Below are 19,211 nucleotides of genomic sequence, written 5' to 3' on the forward strand. Positions count from 1 at the left end.
TTTGGCGAGTTTTTCACTTGCCCTCGCTGTCGATGAAGCGTGGCGACGAAATCTCCTTATCGCTGGACTCGACGGATGATACTGAGTTTGAGAGATCAGATCCACCCGACGAAAATCCCGACGAGATCGGAACTTCGAGACGATACACTCCTTCTTTCTCGACGCGGAAATCGAATTTTCCAAACGTCATCTTCATTGGCTCCTCCAGATACGCATATGCATCCAAACGGGAGGGCGGGTGAGGAACAAAATCAATAAGACCAGTTTCGATCTGTTTACCTCTCGTCCATGATGTTGCTTGCTACCGATGAAGTCGACGATCTTGAACGTGCCATCGAGATCAGCTCCTTGTCGCCTCTAATTCCCACGGACGGCGCCAATTGACAAGGTATTAACTTGTCAATGCCTATGGATTGTAGGCTAGGGTTTAGTTGGAAGTAGAGGGCAAGTAGATCTCGAAGGTTTCAGCCGAAAAGTACTCGACGATTATGAAAACTAGGGTTTGTAGACAATGATTCGATGAACTCTGTGTCCCTCGACTCCCCCTTATATAGGAGGCGGAGCCGAGAGATTCGTGCTGTACAAGTTACAAAGTCCGGGAAGGTTTCAAACTCATCCCGTAAGATTACAAATAAGACTTTCTATTACAACTCTAACTTTGCTTAATAACATTTTGGGCTTCCGAATCTTCTTATTCTTCGAGTAGTGGGCCTTCAATAAACCCCGGGTACTATCTTCGGCAGGCCCATTAGGGATGCCTATGTCAGCCGTCGCTAGGTGGTCCAACGATCTATTTGTAATTTTTGTTACTTTTAGACATCTTTGTACTACTCTTGATGATTATTAATGGATCTGTGGATTTTCGCAAAAAAAGGATGCACACAACCAAATCGAATAGAAAAGAAAAATCTGCCAGGATAAGCACGCAAATCAGATTCTCCAAACGTGAAACTTTCAAGAAGAGAACAATGCACACACACTTTTGTTGCTCGATTAGGTTTCCACCATGGAAAAAAATCAAACCAATATCTTAAACAGGTCATTCTCAGGCACAACCAAAATTCTTTTTGTTTCATTGGGCTAAATGATCACTCTAAAAAGTAAAGGACATTATCGAAGTAATGTTTATGAGAAATTCTTTTGGTAAGTTCTCACGAATGATGATTTTCTAAGAAGGTGCTCATGTGTACATCTCTACCTAGGCTTTTCATAGGTGCATCAGGATCAGCCTAACCAATTTTTCCCCTCTGAAACAACTTTATTTTGTATCTTCCACACCACACAACCTTTGAACATTAAACTCTGTAGTTCATTGTAACATATGAGCTACAAATTGGGAAAATAGCTCCATATTTTTACAACATTAAATATATATGTATAAAGAATTTATTTTGCATTTTAAAATTTTAGTTTTTTAAAACTGCACAAAAAATTGAACTATACTTTTCCACATTCTAGATGTAATATTTGAGTTATATGCAAAGTTTCAAATCCATATGATATAATTTAAGCGATAGAAAACTTAAACTAAAGAAAAAGTCCATCAACCTCCAGCTTTAAAACATCCGAGTTGGATTGTTTTGTCATAGACAACAAAATCCCCAAGAGAACATAAACGGACCATAGTTTATCTCCGTATCTCATGCCATTTTATCACCGTAGCATGTCATTTTATCTCCGTATCTCATGCCACACATGATCATATCAAATGCAGACAGGTGAGAATAAGATAATACAAGTAAGTAACTATGTGAATAACGCAATATCACTAGTCGAACTAATTTCCTTCTACATGTATCATTCTGTGATATTTCTGTAGGCAGAGCCAACTTAAGATACATCATATTGTTCCATAAAAACACACTTACTCCATTCCATAATTTTTATTCTGGTTTTAATTAAATTTGAACTACAATTACGACAATAATTATAAAACGAAGGGAGTACATCATATTGTGTGGGTTGTTTACTACTCCCTCTGTTCATGAATACAAGGTCACTTCCTTTTTCTGGTCAAACTTTGACTGATGATTGAATTAACCAAAGATAAGTTATATATTATTGGAAAGTTTATTGAAATGTGCATCCTATGATAATAGTTTTAAATGTCATGCAACTCATATTTGATTAACCAAATTATTAGTCAAACTTTTCCTTAAAAAACAAAGTGGCCTTGTATTTAAGAACGGAGGAAGTATTTAAGTTCACTTGTTCTTGATCCATCACAAATTCCATCAAGGTTAATCGCGGTTACCTCGTTGTTTTGCGCTTATATTTTTTAAGACATGGACATAACCAAAAAAATTAATCTATGTAACCAACTAGCAAATACTTTTTAGGCATACAAGACTATACACAACCCTTTTATTGAGCTACACTAATTACCGATGTGTGTATAACAAAAAAATTATATGCTAGAAAAACACCTAGCTACCATAAGGGATACATTTGCACCCACATCTGGCCATTGGATCATCGTATAAAATATTTTCAACAACCGTAGATCCACTTTATGGTGTTAAAGTTGTTGGCTGCTGAATTGACTGCCTGTTTTTTTCTGGAACGATAGAAATATGGCTTTGGATGGGGGAACAATGTGTTATTTTTATCCGGTAAGATTTGAAAGATACTTTTTTCATTCAAATGGAGAACTATGTGTTTTTTGTATGACCAAAAAATGCCTTGTTTTTTATCCAGATGGAGGAAAATTGTGTTATAATTTATCCGGCACAGTTGGAAAGATGCCTTGTTTTTATCCGAATAGGAGAAGTGTAAACACATGGCTAACAATGTTAGCCGTTCGTACCTGTTAAGATAATATGCTTGTTGTATTACCAGATGGCCAAAGGCCACAATATATAGTACATGTACAGGTGCACATATGCAGAAAGCCCCCTAACATATGAGGAAACTACAATAGATAGATATATATATCTAACACCCCCCCTCAAACTCATGGTGGATCCACAACACTGAGTTTGGAGAGTAAGAAATCATGCTGCGCTCGAGTCTGTGCCTTCGTAAAGAAATCCGCCAACTGCAAATCGGAAGGCACATAATGAACAGCAACAACATCATCCTGTACCTATGCACGTGTGTAAAAAGCATCAACACCGATATGCTTGGTCAGCTCATGCTTGACCGGATCACGTGCAATACTGATAGCACCTGTCATCGTCAGACAAAAGTGGAGTGGGTGTCGTAACAGTGACCCCAAAATCTGCAAGCAACCACCGTAACCAAGTCACCTCAGCAATCAACAAAGCCATAGCCCGCAACTCAGCCTCAACACTCGAACGGGAGACTGCGACCTGTTTCTTCGTCTTCCAAGCAACAAGCAAACCACCAAGAAACACACAGTAATGAGGTGGGCCGACGTAGCGATAGCCTCAGCCCAGAAATGTGGCGGAAGAGAAGAAGCAATCATCATAGCACGGGTGGTCTCAAGAAGATGACGATGGTTACGCTCGGCAACGCCATTTTGAGCATGCGCGCCAGGACAAGAAAACTGAGCGAGGGTGCCCTCCTCAGCAAGGACACCCATCATGCGAAAGGTACGCCGTTAGAGTGAGTGCGCCCGCGCTCCGCTCCTTCGACTGATTGTTCGCATCGGATCTCAGGTTCTCTATTGCACTCCCCGATTGGGGTTCTTTTCACCTTTCCCTCACGGTACTTGTACGCTATCGGTCATTGAGGAATACTTAGGCTTAGAGGGTGGTCCCCCTTTCTCGCGTAAAAGCGATCATCATTCGAACACGCCGCGTTTTACTGGGAAGGATCGAACCATGGGAACGAATGAACAGGGCTATCACCTTCTTTGGCCGGATCTTCCAATCTTTTTAGAAAACCAGTTCACTGCGCGCCCCACCCCGTCATCAGTCCTGTGTTGCCTATGCTTGCGCGACACCACGAAGGTGCTGGGAGATATACTCACCAGCAGAATCAGCACGAAACAGGCGAATGGGTGAGGAATACTGAGTGCGAACCATGGCCGCAAAACGCTGATAAATAGAGAGCACCTCACTGCGAGAGCGCATGAAAAACACCCAGGTGTACCGTGAAAAATCATCAATGAATAAGATATAGTATCGATGGCCCCCTTTCGAAGCGAAGGGAGCCAGACCCCAAACATCTGAATGGACTAAATCGAACGATCGCTGAGAGACAGACACACTAGTAGGATAGGGAAGCTGAATCTGTTTGCCTAACCTACAACCCTGACAGTGTAACGACCCATCTCTAGAGACAGACCCCAGAAGGCCACGATGAACCAAAGACGACAGGCGAGAGTCACAAAGGTGACCAAGATGATGATGCCACTGCTGAAACGAACCGGTGACAGAGGCAACAACCGGAGGAGAACTGGCAGATGGAGTGGTAGCGGAAGGAACACGAAGCCAGTCTAACTCCCAAAGCCCCGGAGACTGACGGCTACGAGGGCCAGCTCCAACCAGGGCATGTGTGCGACGACCCTAAACCGCACAAGACTCAGCGTCAAGAATGACGCGACAACCAGAATCGGTGAGCTGGCTAGCAGAGAAAAGGTTCATCTGAAGACGAGGAACATGAGAAACATCAGGGACACAGAAAGAGGGAGTAGAAAGGGTGCCTCTACTAGAAACAGGAATAGAGGTACCATCAGCCGTGACAACACAGACAGGAGAAATAAGAGACCGAAGAGCAGACAGAATAGAAGACTCAGAGGTCATATGAAAGGAAGCTCCAGAATCCAGATACCACGGAGACGTACCTGACTGTGTGGAAAGTGATGGTCGCGCAGGGCCAGAAGAGCCAGTCACAGAAACAGCAGCGCCCGGCGAGGAAGAGTCTGTAGGAGCGAGCAGACCATGAAGACCCCTGAGAATGTCCTAATCAGAGATTGCAACTGCAGAAGATCCTGAAGATCCAGGCTGCTAACGATCCTGGAACTGCTGACGTAAACTGGGATCTCGGGTCCAGCAGGTGGAGGAAGTGTGGACAACCTTGCCACAGTAGGTGCAATGAGGACGAGGGCGGAGACTCGAACCGCGAGGCTGCTGACGTAAACTGGAATCCCAAGCATCAAGCAGGCAGTGAAGCTGCGCTATCTCATGCGCAGAGAGGGGCGCGACTGGAGAGGTCGGCGTAGAATCAGGTGCCGACGAGGAGCTATCACCCACACGCACAGAGGCCACCAAAGGGGGCGACAGAGAGCAACACGTCGATGAAGACAGAGTCGACAAAGCGCGGTCATAACCACGTGAAGAGGCCACGAAAATCGATGTAGAGCGGCAGGCCGACGTAGACGGAGTCGATGAAGCGCGGCCATAACCACAGGAAGAGGTCGCAAAATTCGATGTAGAGCGGCGGGCCGACGTAGACGAAGTCGGCGAAGCACGGGCAGAGCCGCATGAAGAGGCCGCAAAAGCCCGCCGACGTAGACGAAGTCGGCGAAGCACGGGCAGAGCCGCATGAAGAGGCCGCAAACGGCGACGAAGAATGGCTAGCCGTCATACACGGAGACAGCGGACAAATACCAAGTACCGAAGGGAGGCCCAAAGATAAGGCGAGATCAGCGGAAGAAGACATCGGGTAACAACAGCCGACGACAGTATTTTTTTTTTATTTTTTTTTTGTGGATCAAAGTCAACTGGCAAGGTGCGGATCGGGAGACAGAGAAAACGACGGAAGCGGGCGACGCGGCGCGGAGCAGAGACCGAGGCGGGAGGTGCGGATCTGGTAGCAGGGGCGCGCGGCGAACGCGGGCGCGGGGCAGGGAGCGGGACGCGCGGCGGCCACGCACGGGATCGGGAGAGCAGGGAGCTACGGCCACGCGCGGGATCGGCGGAGAAGCGGCCGGGGCAGCCGGGGCCACGCGCGGGACTGGCGGAGAAGCGGCCGGGGCGGATTCCGGCGGGCGGCGGCCGGGAGCTGAGTGCGGGCGCGGCCGGGGACGGAGAAGAACGGCCGGAGGAGCGGCCGGAAACGGCAACGACGGCCGAGGAACACGTACTAGACTAGAGGACCAAGTTTTGGCTCTGATACCATGTTAAGACAATATGTTTTTTGTATTACCAGAGGGCCAAAGGCCACAATATATAGTACATGTACAGGTGCACATATGCAGAAAGCCCCCTAACATATGAAGAAACTACAATAGACAGATATATACATCTAACAGTACCTATCCCTGCAGGTAGAAACCCCACATTGTAATATGCTATCCGGATTGCTAACTCCCGGTTAGTTGGGAACTAAGTTAGAGTTCGATGAACTCGATGACCATTAGATTTGCATCGTGATTCGTGCATACGAAAATTACACATGAATGTGTATCCTTCTGCACCAATTACACGTGAATTACACATCAAACTAGGTTGACCAGGAATTAAGCTAATTCCCAATTGCTATACCTACCTTTTATGGAGATTATATTTGCCAATATATCAGTTCAGTATTGAAGATGTTGTCATTGCTAAACTACTATTGTGAAGAGATAGATCTTTGCTAGTGTAAAATTGGTAGCCTCTATTTTGCGAACACGCATGCTACTCTTCATATGAAACATATAGCAACAAGGTAAGAGAACCCGGCATAGTTCTAACATTGGAGGAAAATAATCATAGAAGTATATTTTGAGATGAATTGTCGATCTAGCACTTTTAGGAAGGAAAAATGCGTCAATCCCAATTTCACTCCAAAAAGAAAATGTTTGGCTTACAAGAACATTTACTGTCATGCATAGTTTTATAAAAGCACGAATGTAGCATACTATTAATAGATTTGCTATTTGCATGATGATAATTACATGTGGGATAGTCTCTCCGTAGAAAAGTCAAGCTTTTGAAAATAATGTACAAGCTTTATTGCTCTTTGTTATTACATCAAAATGGTCCAATTATCTGCAACCGAATTTCTATTATCCCTCAAAATCATAGGGTTTCACCCAGTTTTTCATTAATTAACGCTGAAATTTTTTCTTCTTCATAATTGAGGGATTGGAGCGAAGCTTTTGCCCGTTAAAAAAAAGGATTCACTCTCAAGAGGCATATGTGCCTGCTTTAACGTAATAATGATATAGGAAACAGACAATTGAACGGAATGTCGTAGACAAAGTAAACGTATATGGGGACCCTCAAACAGATGGTGGTACGCATGAGCTCGTAGTCACTGCTGTTGCCCCAAGACAACTGCACGCGGCCACGCACTAATATTAAGATACACCAAGAGGAAGAAAGAGCACATGCATGCCGTGAGATCCGAACGTGTCAATGATTTTATCGAGAAACGAGAGCTCTTTCTGTGCTGTCTGGCCACGAGATCCCAATTATGCTTGGTTGCTAGCCTCCTTGACCATTGACTTCCAAAAACCAGAACGAAACCTCGCAAGGGGGGTGAACTCTGGACGCCTGGAACAGCAAGTCAGCAACCCGATCGAGCTGAATCAGCCTGTACCTCGAGGGTGCCACGTCGTTCGTGTTTCTAGAAGTTTCGACAATGTACGCCCGTACGTGCAGGCCAGCGCGCGCGGCAGAGAGACCAGGCAAAAAGACGGCGGCCACCGCCCACCGGCCAGGCCAACGCGAGATTTCGGTAGACATCAAAGTCAGCCGCCACGTTTAGACGGCGGGCGTGCGTGCGTGCGCTGCTGGCTGGGCATGACGTCGTCGTCGAATCGTCGGTGCCAGATTGTATGCACCTGCACAGGCAAAAGTGCCTATGATCGACTCACTCCAGATTGCGACTGCAAAGGTGGCCCCAGCCTGGGTTGTTTTAACGAGCCGTATGACACGTCTCCGCGGCGTGCCAGAGTGTGTGTGCTCGATCGGAGTCTTGGGTTTTTAACCTTGATTGCATGCATGCTGGTCAGGATATGGCAGAAAACTTCGTTGGCACAGTAGTATGGTGATGGTGCAGTACCGCAGCACAGCTGGCTCCGAAAACACCATATTCTTGAGCCGCAATGGCGCCACGTATAAGTTTCGTGCCGGCCGGTTTGTCCCCTCCGAGAAATCAAGACAGCGCGATCCTAGAGCATCTCCACCAGATAGACACTGCAAAATTACGAGTACAGGTAACTGAAAACTTAGATCAGTAACCGAACTCGGAATAGAAAAATTCGAAAACATTATTCGTGAAAGATTTAAACACTGATCTTTCCAGCTCATCGCGATTCAGTCATAGATACGTTCATACAGACACAAAATCAACAAATATGGTGAATATAAACCTAACCACGACCTTAGATTCACCAAAATGCGGTCCCAAGATACCTCACCGGAACATTTGGGTACGGCGGACGGCGAGCGGGTGGCTTCACTCGTAACTGTCAAGGACGATAACCTTCTGCTTCACCCGACGGACGGCGAGCTCCTTCTGATGAGCTTTGTAGGCTAGCACCGCGTGCTTCTTCGCGCCCTCTAAGTGTACCCATCGCACGTGCTCCTCAGCTGGGGTGCTTTCGGCACGGCTCGAGGAGGCACTGCAGCCTCGACTCCGACCGTTTCATGTTCGAATGAGCAGCGCCCCCACATCGCGAGAAGGAGTCAAGCGATTGATGACCTTTTGGTCGTGAAATATCTTGTTGAAGCTTGAACTAGGGTGACGGCGGAGCGGCCGATGCGACGGTAAGGAAATAGGGTTTGAACCCACAACCGCCACATCGACCGGTATATGTAGCGGCTGCGTGGGCATGTTTACACTAGCATGTTATTCATGAGTATCTTCTGAACTTCTGAAGTGTGAGAGATATCAGAAAAACCTTATGCACTGCACAAGACTGCGGGTACACCTAGTCTGCACCGAGAATTTACACGATTGGTCTTCGCCAGTTTCTCCCCAACGGTAACGAACGTGGAGGGTTTGAACCGTTCAGCTCTGGAAAGAGCTCTGACTTCCAAACATGGCAACTTGCAGATCCAACTGGATTTGTGTATTCGTTCTCCGGTTCTTCCTCCTCCGGATGATTGGGCGAGAGAGGTTGGTGGTACATTGCGTTCAGTTCAGCATTTCCCGGATCAAAGCAACACGCTGGGCAAGCACATGGCCAGCCACCTTGGACTTGGAGGCAAAGGCAGGTATCCTTGTGCAACAACATCCCACTTAGAGCATCTCCACCGGCGTCCCTGATAGCGGCCCCGATAGCAATTTGGGGGCCGGGAGCGAAAATGGGCTCGCATCGGCGCGCCCCAAACGGCACCGGCGCTTTTTCGAGTCCAATAGAAGCGCCGGCAACCCCGTGTCGGTCCCTTCGCCAAGGACGTGAATCGGTGCGCCGGCGTTTCGCGAGGCTGGAATCTTTTGGCGTGGGAGCCGCCTGTCAGTGACGCCAGGGCGCGCCACGACGCTCCCGCCACGACGCCGCGCGGGAAATTCTCCCGTCGCGACACCGCGCGGGAGGTTTCTCGCCTCGACGGCGGTCTTATTATCCCTCCTCCCCTGCCTCATAGTGCAAAAACCCTAGAAAAATAGCACAATGTTCGATTTGTGGGACGAGGCGGCGCTAGAGACGGTCGTAGAAGTCGTGGAGGCAGACCTGCAGCTCGCATTGTACGAGGCGTGGGAGGAGGCGGCACTAGCAGCGACCGTAGATGCCTACGACGCGGGCGAGCGGCAGCGCCAGGAGGCGGAGCGGCGGGAGCGGAGGGAGCGCGGGGAGGCGCGGCGGGAGGCGGAGCGGCGGCACCATGAGGAGGAGAACCGGGTGGCGCTCGAGGAGGCGGAGCGACTGGAGTTCCTGGAGGCGCGGCGGCGGCGGCGGGAGGCGCTGAGCCAGCGCCGGTGGGAGGCGCGACGGCAGAGGGGGTGGGAGGAGCTTGCGCTGCGGCGGTTGCAGCGGGAGGAGACGCATATTCAGGAGGAAGTCTGCGAGCGTCGGCGTTTGGCGGAGCTGCAGGCAGGAGTTGGATCACCGTCGGCGGCGGGAGGACCTGGAGCGGTAGCTGCGTCAGGAGGTGGTGGCCAGGGATAGAGCCGCCTACTTGACATTCGTGGCGGAGAGAGCAAGGGATCATCGACGGAGGAGCAGCGGAGAGACCAGGGTAGAGACCACCGGAGAGAGCAGCGGGCGAACGTCCACCTCCATAGAGCCAAGTGGTCAGTAGGTAGTAGGCTAGAGTTGAAGCAGGTTTCATATGCCATCCGGGGTTGAGGAGTGAATAATGTTTACTCGAATTTGTCCGAAAATATTATTCACTACTCGATCCTGAATGACATTAAAATAAAATTTTAGCATAATATGTAGTTTGTGTAAAAAAAACTTCAATCGAGGCTACCTGTTTGGGGCGTGTGGGAACAGCTCCCCCCAAATGGAGGATACTGTACCGATGTCCCCAAACGAGGGTGCCGGCCTGCCGGCGCCTATTTAGAAACTACCGGTGGAGATACTCTTAGAGCGTCTTCAATAGGCGTTTTAAACCGCCACGCGATAAAAAAGCTTTTACAGCACCTGATTTGTATTTTTTGCGCGCGGCTCAGTGAACTGCTTCAGCAGACGTTCAAAAGTATCGTGCACGAAAATAAGCGCTTTGTCAGATGCGCTAAAACACAGCACATGGCCAGCCTTCCTTGAACTTGAAGGCTCAGGCAAGTATCACGCCACGCGTCCGGGTTTACCTGAAAAATTAGGTTGGGTAATTTGGGTAAAAAAAATTCAGGTTCTTGAAAACAACACTTCATATTTGCTCGAAATTTTACATACCCGGCAATTTGGGTACCCGCACAATCGGTTCGGGTAATCCTGCCTGAAATACAACCCAGTAGAAACACCTTTTCATTGACTGCCCTCTAGCTAAACTCTTATGGCGCACTGTTAATTTCACTTATGATCTTCCACCTCCCACCAATATTACTAATTTGTTTGGTAATTGGTTAAATGGAGTAGATAGACAATCTAAGGCTTTTATCCGAATTGGGGTTTCTGCTTTATGTTGGTCTATTTGGAGGGTCGAAATGATATAATTTTTAACAAAAAATCCTCTTTTCATTTCTTGCAGGTTATTCATATGGTCTCCCATTGGGTCCAGCTTTGGGCCCTACTCTCTCCGGAGGGGCAGCGGGATGTCATGGCTTCTGGATGCACACGGCTCCTGATGGTCGCTCAGGATATCTTGTGCGAGCTGGTTGGCGACATACTAGTAGGCTATGTTGAGATATAGTCATAGTATATGTTGCTTTCGATGGTTGATTCTTGTATCAATCCTCGGTGATGCGTGAGTTGTAAACCTTACTTTGTGGAACCCTTTTTTTAATAATGGCCGTGTGCATCATCATGATGCAGAAGCCGGGGCAAATTCCCATTTCGAAAAAAAAAGTAGAAACAATGAAATTAGTATGCCTCGATGGGGAAAGGGAAGAGGATGGGAGTGCAAAGATAGAGGAGCTGGGAGGGCCGCACCGTCGTCGGAGATGCACGTTGACCGTGCATAAGTCGAGGCGGCGAACGATGACGGGTCTTGGGTGCCATAGCTGCTTCCGTACGAGCATAGGGAGGCAGTGTCTGGGAATCGCATCGTTGGCTCCTCGTTGGGCTCACGCTGCAGGCGTTGCTTGCAGCAAGTGGCGCGACAACTAGGCTAGATCATGTTGTACGCAACGTTGGCGAGGACGTCAGGCGGCGGAAGGTCGCGCGTAGGGCAATTCTTGCCGCTACTCCTGGCCCCGACGTGGCACCGGAGGCATGTAAGCCCTACGTTGGCTAAGGAGCCAGCCACCGGGGAGGTGGACGTTGTTCTACCTAAGAGAGCACAGCGTGTGCTCCCGATAAAAGGCCCAAGCCACGCCGAAGGTGATGGAGACGCGGATGTGTGGCTTCTTCTTCTTTTTTGCCGCCTCCGATGAACCGGCCTCATGGTTATTCTGCTTCATGTACGGCTATCCCTTGTCCATGGTTGAGGTCGTGCAACCTGTTCTATGGGTAGTAGAGAGCAACATCGGTGGAGGAGAGCTGGGCGACGGTGGCAATGGCGGGGCAAAGCCGTAGCTCTTAAAAATGTACTGGCCACGAGCACTCCAAATGCTGACGATGGTTTCCAGACGCGTGTCATTGATGGAGGTGCGGAAGCCCACTCACCACCGGCAGCCCTTGCAGTGCCGCCAAAGCCAAATCGTGCCATTGATGGCGTCTCAGCGACCGAAGAGAAGCGATGTGGCCGGTCAGAGAGGCGAAACAATGCAGGCCACTTGGCCATAGCTAGGCGCGCTCAAGTCTGGAGGCCGCGGTTACTCGCTGCGTACGCGACGATGTATTTCAACCCCAAATGCATCGGCGCGAACATGCTGATCAGTTTGCGTCGAATCGCTATTCTAGGATTCTCCATTTTTGTTCGTGCAAACATAAACAATTACTTTACTTCCATTTACATTGAACCGCTGGAGCTGACCTAAACAAGTACAAAAGATTCTAGACTGTTACAAGTGGTGGAATCATGTTCGATGTTCCTGCAGGCCATAGATGGGTGACGAGTATCATATGTGCAGGGCATTCCCTATGCGATCAACTGAAACAGAGGACACACTGAAACGGCAAATTTCAAATTAGATAGAGTAGTCGCCATGATCAGCCTTTCTGCTTGCTAGGGCGCCCCGCGCCTGGCAACGTTAACTGATTGCCGCTTAAAGTGCAGCGCTACTGAAGTCTCATCTCCCCTAGCCTACAAGGGTACAACTACAAGCATATGCTCGTCCTTTTTGTTCCGATTGTGCAATCCGCATGAGCACTCCTCGCCGTCCATCAACCATCCATTCCTTTCCTCAAACGATCGAGTCCTGATTAGGCCTCTCAGGAAGATATAGCGGACCATATCTCTCATGTCCTTGCTATTTTCAGGTCACCCGAACTGTGATTGAGAAATGAGAACTTAGGGAAAGAAAATCTTGTGCCCAATCATGCCCCTATCAGGGAATTGCCCCACACGCATACGGACGGACATACGGCCATTCGTATCCCACTTATGCCTTGGACCAGCGATGAAGGGGTGGGTCGATAGATAGGCATGACAAGCTTGGCCCTTGTTCGATCTGCATTGCACGTTCGCAGATAAGATCAAACAAACACCATTGGGTGTCCCCGAGAGGGACGAAGGTGACAAGGCTTGTCTCCGTTGTCTGCAGATGGCAAGTGCATTCCTCCCGGTCCTGCTAGCTGGTTGCTAGGTTTGCTGCCACCTACCCAGCATACGTGGTACGTGATACCGTTGAGCATTTTGTACCGTACTGGTGCTGTATACTCACTCCGTAGTAAAGGAAATCGTCGTGCTGTACTGCCGTACCTACATATACTGGCCTCGGGAAGGGGGCTTCAAGTCACTTGCAATGGCAGGCTGTGAACGTGCGATCCCCTGGGTCTTTCTTCTCTCCCTCTTCGCAATGCCACTCCACATGCAGGGTAGATCTCGCTAATCCACGCATGCTTTAGTTATCAATTACTACTATCATAGCTAATCCGTCGGGAAGAACAACCCTACCTGAAATGGATGCAAGTTGTTGCGACATTCCTCATGTCCTGTCTAGTCGTACATGTGCGCGATTCAGGACCAGTTCTGAACCCTGGATAGGATCATTTTGGAAGCCAAAGATGAGCGATAATTGCTGCCATAATTTCCACCAAATATCACTGACCCTAGTCGGCACAACATTCATTCTGTCCATCACGACCGGGGACCATCTGCATACGGAGCTGCTGCATGTACGTCTTAGCCCAAAAGGTCAGCATTTCGCCAAGTATATACAAGGTGGAGATAAGGGCATCTCCAACCGCGCGACCCAAACGGACGCGTTGGGCCGTCCGTTTTGGGCCGTTTGGGTGGCCGAACGGACACCCGGACAGCGGCCCGCGTCCGCGTGTCCGTTTGGGTCGCTCGCTGCGCCCAACGCGCGGACGCACCGCATATGTAATTAAAATAACAAAAATAAAAATAAAAAAGGAAAACAGCCAAAAATAACATTAAAGTAGTGGTTAATTAAACTTAGCCCTATTTTGGGCAATTTTTACACAAAAGAAAGCCCTATATGGGCTTTAAACTAAAAAAAAAACCCTAGACAGGGTTTGCGAGCACGGTGGCCACCGGCGATACTACTCCCGGTAGTACTCGTCATCGTCGGCGTCGATGACGACGACGCCCCGGCGGCGACGCGGCTGCTCCGGCTCGACACGCCGGAGGGCACCGGCGACTCCGGCCGGGGCTCCCACCGCGCCCTTTCCCGGGGGAGTGCGGGCTCGGCGGGCTCGCCGGCCTGCGCAGCCCGTGCCCTCCGCGCGGACTCTCGCCGGAGCCGCTCCGCCGCGGCCTCGCGTGGCCGGGCGCTCTCCTCCGCCGGGCGCGCGGCCGGCGCTCCTCCTCCTCCCGGAGCGCCGCCCGACGCGTAGCCTCCTCCCCGACGGCGCGCCGGCTCGAGGAAGGCCCACGCCTCCGCCTCGGGCGTCCCTCCCGGGCCTTCTCGGCCGCCTCCTCCGGCCGCGGAGGCGCGCGGCGCGCGGAGGCGAGGAGCCGGCCATTTGGCCAGCTCGTCGAGGTCCCGTCGCTCGCGGGACGCCGCGAGCGCCGCCTGCAGCTCCGGGTCGTTCTCCTCCTCCTGGGGTTGCGGCTGTGGCTAGGGCTGCGGCTCGTTGATGTAGAGGCCGCCGGGGCGGCGACCAGCCCGCCTAGCAGGTGTGCGCGGCTGCGCGCGAGGCCGCGCCGTCGCGGATGTGAAGCACGTGCGCCGGCGCGCATCGTGCTCCACCTCGAACCACAAGTACGCGAGGTCCTGCTCAATGATACATGTTAGATTACGAGATCGCCCCGTTGGAGATGCCCTAAGATACATGTTAGATTACGAGAGCAGATTGCTCAATGCCACCTACTGATTGCTAGGGTCCATCGGGTCGGTTGCTAGGGTCCATCGATTCATTATCTCCGGATCGACGATGTTGAGATTGATTCAGAGTCCTGCTGTGCTGGTTGGGTTGAGTGCGTGGATTCGCTGCTTCCACTTACAGCTGGGCATTGGCAGCCCGGCCCGGACAGCCCGGACCGACCCGGCCTGAAAATCCCGGGCTGGGCCGGGTCGGGCTTGCATGTCGGGCTAGGTTTGGGCCTCATTTTGGAGCCCGAACGTCGGGCCGGGCCGGGCTCGGGCTTGCAGAAAACGGGATTTACGCCTAGCTCGGGCCGGGCCGGGTTTTTCTCTATTCAGGCCGGGTTCAGGCCTGATTTCTAAGCCCGAAGGCCGGGCCGGGCCGGGCCAAGCTCGGGCCTAAGAATTTAGGTTCGGGTTTTTTCGGACCTGGCCCAAAACCCGGCCCGGCCAGAAGAATGCCCAGGTGTACTTCCACTATGCATTTGTCAAACGATCCTACTAAGATGCTGATCAGGAAGGGCAGGCTGCTGGTTGACGCAACTAACCGAGTTCTTAACGTTGCCCCTAATGTGACGACAGTTTCAAAAAAAGTTAAGACATTCATGTCAGTCACGACCCATCTCTCTCTAGTCGTATCAAGTCGTATCACGTGTATGTTACCGGCAGATACACCTAAGGGCATGACCAATGCATAGTTCTAGGGATGTTTTCTCACAATTTTATCTTGGTTTGAGTGGTCCAAATTAGGTTCGGATAAGGAGGCAGCCTTTTCAGCCATAAAGTGGAAACTGAGTGAAAATATGAGAGAGAAAGAGAAAAACCAAATCAGCTTTTGAGAGAAAGACATATTAATAGGACCATAACATGGCATGCATATATCAAAAGTTTTTTATCCAAACCTAGTTGCACAGCTGCCTTCATAGCTCATGCCCTAAGCATATAGGCGTAGCAGCAGCACAGCTCGCGAAAACGAGCCAAGAGCAGTGACTGTGAGCAAGTACGCCGATCTGCGTCAGGCCATGGCCATGACCCATGAACCCGTCATAAGTAACCTGTGACCCAAGTCTTTCCTCAGGTTGTTTTGTGGTACCCTCAAATCAAATAGCTATTAATTTCCGTCAATCCAATGGCTCAAATTAATTCATACCACAGTCCAAAACTGGTGTGGTATGTTACATACCACGCGAAATTTTCGCACCTAAAAAGGTAAAAAAGCTAGACGGGGCGGCCCAATAGAAAGGCCTAGCCCAATACACTGATACAGCCCTAAGATCTTCCGATCGCAGTCTCGATCCCTAGTTCTTCCTACGTGAGCAGGGATGCGTGACGTGCCGGCGCCGGCGCCGCACCGCCGCCAACGCTGCTCTCTCTCCCCAAGTCCGGCGCCACCGCCCCTCACCCCCTCAAGACAGCACGAAGTTCTGGTGTCTACCTACTCCCCTACTCCCCTTCGTCGTTCCCCCTCTTCCCCACTTCTGTCTCGGCGGAGGCGGCGGCCTCCCTCCGATCTCGGCCCACGGATTGTCCACGGGCGTTGCGGACAGGCTTTATATGGCGATCGGGATGAGGGAGGGGCGAAGGAAGCGATGAGCGGCACGGCGTCGCTGTGTTCTGTTGGTTCGCCTGGCCGCATCCTCCACGACCCACGGCCGGCGACGACCACATGCGGTTGGAGCCTCCTCTCCTGCCTAGTTCATCGTCTGTAGTGAAGGTAAATCCTCCATTTCTTTCTATGTTTCCTATTTCTTGTAAGTATATTGTTATGTATGTATGTGTGAGATTTTAGACAGAACACAGAAGTAGAGTATATTCTTTCAGACTATCACTCTACAGGCCTAGCTTTAGAATTAGATGCATGGAACAATTTTTAGGTGGGCTAAGCAATGTTTTAGATGTGCCATTCAAACCTCAGTCCAACAAATAGAAGCGCCTAATGTAATGTAAGGTAAGACTCGGTCCAAGCTTGTCTATTTGCTAAAGAAGCTTAGCTTCTGCATAACCCTTTTTGTTGTAGGGGTTTCTTTAGTGTGCATTCACATGGCATAAGCATCTCAAACAAAACAAATTTCTAGTTTACTAGGTGTCTCATGTTAAATTCACATTTATCTCTTTCACTTGAAAAGTTTAATTTGTTGTTAATCCTAGCTGGAAGCTGCTACTGATTTTTTTCGTAGCTATGGTCAGTAGTATAGTATATTTTGCCAATTGATACGAACTCTTGTCTTGTACCTAAAGATGAAGTTTTACTGTCATAATGAGTACTTTTTGCAGGTTTTGAGCAGGTAATCCAACACTATGCTATTCACGTGATGTCCTTAACATACCAAAAAGTTCCTAGGCCAGTTCTAGCACAGGTAAAATATGTATACTTATTAATTAATTATTATGAAAGTGCTCCAGGCTGCATATGATTTCTTCTGAGTTCCTGGCAATTTAAGGGTTGACTTATTCTTCCGACCGAAAGCATCACCATCAGCCAAATCGTGCTATTTATCCAATTTGGTTTATTTTCTTGCATACATTGATTGTTTCTTGCCGATGGGCCTGTCTCATGTATTTGTAGGCCATCCACATTGAAGGTCTTGCACTGGTCAAGTTTATGGAGTAGCATGCTGCAAACTCAGGATGGGTTATTGAGAAGGGTGGATGGTCTCAACTGGTTGCCCTTCCGCGCAATGAGTTCAATCACCCCGGGCTGAAGAAGAACACAGCGGACACAGTTCGAGCACATCACTCGCATATTCCCTGTGAACTGATTGAACAACCATGACCGAATTGACATTGAGCACTGATGTGGTCTTGGTTGCACCCAGACCTCCGGGGAGTTTTTTAGAATAGGGAATGAAGAAGCTAGTCTTGCCGATTGTATTTTATGTTCAGTGATACAGATTGTTCGTGATTTCGATGAGCTAGACCATCTTAGGTTCCACAACAAGGCTACTCAGGTGGATGCAGAGAAAATTGACATGGAGGAGGAAAATCTCAGGTTAATGTTTGAGGTAACAAGACAACTCCTTTTATAGATGATTTGGCAGAGCACGATTTGGATGAAAAGTATATCATGCAACAATTACGTAACGAAAAGATTCAAGGTGATAGAAGAGTTGGAAGCGAATGTCGCTCGAGGTTTTTATAGACAAATTGATCAAATTTTCAGTAGCAACCGTTAGTACTGTAGTCATCACATGAGCTCCTGAGTGCCATGTAAATAATGTTGAATTCATACTCTTGTCATTTTCTCTTGTTTGAGGAGAGCTCAATCTTACTCATGTAATAGTACTAACAACTTGGTGGTTCTGAGAAAATGACAAAAAACTACCACAATTGTGCCAATCGTGTCACATAACTACCAAACGTGTACGTTTTGTCACATGACTACCACTATTGGGGCACGTTCGTGACGAAGAGCACTGATTTTCCAATTTACGTGTCTTAATCCAGTTTTTGGCAGCTGGGACCCACTGTCAGGTCCTACGTGGCAAAAAATAATAACGTGTTTCTGCTAATTTTACTGAACAGCCCCCTATCTCTCTTTTCCAGAAGCAATCAAGTCCTAATCGCTTCGTCCCCGCGTGACAACAAAGAGCCCGCTTGCCGTCGGCAGGCCGGCAGGCCAGAGCCGCCCCTCGACCGCCGCGCACGCCCCTCCCCCGCCCCTCGACCGCGCGTACACGGATGAGCTCTCTCCAATCCCTAGCACTGGGTCTCTCCAATCCCTAAAATCTAAATCTTCTACAGAAAGGGGATAGGGATGATGATTTCGGCCATCGAATTGCAGGCTCTGAATCCGACTGGACCTCTGCTAGATCCGCAGCAAGGTGGTGCCCTTCGGCCACCATCCATCCACGGATCTGAGCACCCCACGGTTGCTGCTCTATTGGACGAGGAAGGACGAATCCTAGTCGAGCTCAGGTAGATCAGCAACGCGGCGGCGCCCTCGGGCTTGGCCTCCCCCTCGTTGCCTATATTAGCAATGCGAATCCACGCCGGAACTCAACCCTTCCGTCCATCGATCGGGGCAAGAAACCAAGAAACCAGACGTACTGCAGAGCTGACCAGAGCAGGGGATCCTCTCCTTTCCATCCATAGATGTCCGAGCAAGAAACCAAGACGCACAACAGAGCAGAGCAGGAATAGGGGAGTCTCTCCTTTCCATCCATCGCGAGCAAGAAACCAAGACACAGATCAGAGCAGGGACAGGGACAGCGGATCTTCTCCTTCCCATCCATGGAAGCCTCCAAGTTCCGGTTCGGCCGTCACCCTGGTCCGCCCCGGCGGCGGCGAGGTCCACATCAGGTACAAGTGCTACGATCTCTCCTTCTACCTCATCAGGGGCAAGAGCAGCACCGGCTACGTCATGCACGAGTACGAGATTCTCTCGCCGTCGCTCCCCG

The 19,211-nt window shown here is 49.7% G+C and overlaps 1 long non-coding RNA gene across 1 annotated transcript; it reads left to right on the forward strand.

Annotated features, from left to right (window-relative positions):
* Positions 1 to 16,167: 16,167 nt before the first annotated feature.
* On the forward strand, positions 16,168 to 18,104 carry LOC124698054. The gene is made up of 3 exons (XR_007000870.1): positions 16,168 to 16,528; positions 17,089 to 17,171; positions 17,381 to 18,104. It is a non-coding gene; the product is annotated as an uncharacterized LOC124698054 (long non-coding RNA).
* Positions 18,105 to 19,211: the final 1,107 nt, after the last annotated feature.

Source organism: Lolium rigidum, chromosome 3 (assembly GCF_022539505.1).
Source record: "Lolium rigidum isolate FL_2022 chromosome 3, APGP_CSIRO_Lrig_0.1, whole genome shotgun sequence".
Taxonomy (NCBI): domain Eukaryota; kingdom Viridiplantae; phylum Streptophyta; class Magnoliopsida; order Poales; family Poaceae; genus Lolium; species Lolium rigidum.